At 31.5% G+C, this 2,197-nt stretch overlaps 1 pseudogene; it reads left to right on the forward strand.

Annotated features, from left to right (window-relative positions):
* Nucleotides 1–1,833: 1,833 nt before the first annotated feature.
* Nucleotides 1,834–1,949, forward strand: LOC149184100 (U6 spliceosomal RNA; annotated as a pseudogene).
* The last annotated feature ends 248 nt before the right edge of the window (nt 1,950–2,197 follow it).

Here is a 2,197-nt window from a genome sequence, read left to right on the forward strand (position 1 = left end):
TCATGGTGGCATCCCTGAATGGGTAACAAATTTCACCTATTTGTATGTATTGGATTTATCCAATAATAAATTTAGTGGAAGAATGCCATTACATTTTGAAAGACTTCAAGGATTTGTAAATTCTTCAAACTCTCCTCCCTTTGAAGAAGAAATCACAATTCACATGAAAGGATGTGATTATACTCTGCCATACCTCTCATCAACAAACACAATACTTGATATGTCCAACAATAATCTTGTAGGACAAATCCCTGCAAGCATAGGAACTTTGAGAGACATGCGATTGCTAAATTTATCTGGCAACCAGTTGGAAGGGCCAATACCTGCATCTCTTAGCAACATATCTACTTTGGAGCAGTTAGACTTGAGCAAGAACAATTTGAGTGGACATATTCCTGAAGAGCTCTCTAAGCTATACAGTCTGGCTGTTCTGGATGTTTCATCTAATAGCCTTTGTGGGCCAATCCCCAAAGGAACACAATTTTCCACATTCAGTGCAACATCATTTCAAAGGAATAAGTGCTTATATGGGTGTCCTTTAGATTCATGCAGTGAAAAGGAAAACCCAGTGGAAGAAGGTGACAATAATAGTAGCAGTGCCCATATGAAAATGGGGTGGCTTGAGCATCTAGATGAAAAAATGTCATTAATGGCATTGGGGATCGGTTTTGGGATTGGAATTTGGGGAGTAGTTGGTGTATTTATCTTTTGCAACAGAGCTAGACACTGGGTGTTGGGTCTACCACCTAACAAACCACAACTCTTCTATGGAATGTATCGATTCCCTACATAAAGAACCAAGTAATGGATGTTGGCTCTAGTATGTAGTGAATTAAATTGTCATGTAATCTACCAATGATATTTTTGGTATACTATCTTATCACATATATAATTTTTAGTGTGATCAATGTCTTATTGCATTTCCATATTAATCTCAATGTTATTTATAACTCTTAATCATTTTTTATAGCATTCTATTTATTTCCAATCAAATAACATAAATATTACATTCTCTCATGGTTCTTCACATCTCATTTTACAAACAGACCAGATCTAACTTTTTTATGCTTATATTCTTTTCACAATATTTTAGAATGCCATATGCAAAAACTGGTTTTCATAATTTAAATATATCTAAGAAGCTTAAGTGGAATATTCATTGTAATGACCCAGTTTGAAATCAGAAAGGAATGCGATTGCTTGACCATGGTTATGTAACCATATGTCTTGAATATTACGTTTGCAACGGGCCTACCTGGAAAGAGATATCCTCATTTAATATCTTCATCCCCGGCGTCTGTCGCAAGAATATAAATAAATTCATCAACTCCATTATAAACACTGATTGTATTTACAAAACCGATTAAAGAGAAGCTAAGTGTTGTACAGATCATACAGTAATCGCTGCTTGTGTGATTGATTTATTAATTGGTTAACATTTCTATTTTGCTATCATCACATGTGTGGGGATCTACCTCTGTTCAAATTCATCATTTAATTGCCGAGGTCCCATCTTTATTCAAATTAATCATTTTAATAATGGGATTGCATTTTCATTTTTATCATTAGAGTTTCGTTAGAAAACGTATAAAGGCAATAGTTTAAACACGTTCGATTTATTTAATTATTTATTTTTATCACATAGAATTTTAACAAAAATTTTGTATGATTTGTTTATTAAATTTTTGAATTTAATTTAAGAAAATTTAAAATATTCTATTTCAATAAGTGAGAACTTCTTTGTGGTCAGTGTATTCAAGAATGGTGACTTTTTAGTTTTATATTCTTGAAACATATCTTTATGAAAAACATTTTTATCATCATTTTTATTATGTCTTTTTGGAGACCTTATGTAAAATTGGAAGGATAGAGAGAAGCTTAGCATGGCCGATTAACATGGCCTTTGCTCAAGTATTTCGCACACAAATTGAGAAAAATGGCCTTTTTCTAAGTATTTTTCACGCAAATTGAAAAAGTCCAACTTTTTAACCTATCAATTTTATCATATCAAATTCTAAAATATTTTCAAAATCTTTAATTAAATTACAATTCATCCTTTATCATCTTTATTAAAAAATGTTCACTATTCAATTTTATACCCATGAAACAAGTTCAGTTAAAAAGTAAATTAATTTAAGGTTCATGGGAATTTAACATATATCTTTGTTAAAAAAATCCCTCCGTATATATGTTCATT

This window comes from Pinus tabuliformis, chromosome 3_2 (assembly GCF_031772625.1).
Source record: "Pinus tabuliformis cultivar Carrire ecotype Pingquan chromosome 3_2, CPIR1, whole genome shotgun sequence".
Lineage (NCBI taxonomy): Eukaryota > Viridiplantae > Streptophyta > Pinopsida > Pinales > Pinaceae > Pinus > Pinus tabuliformis.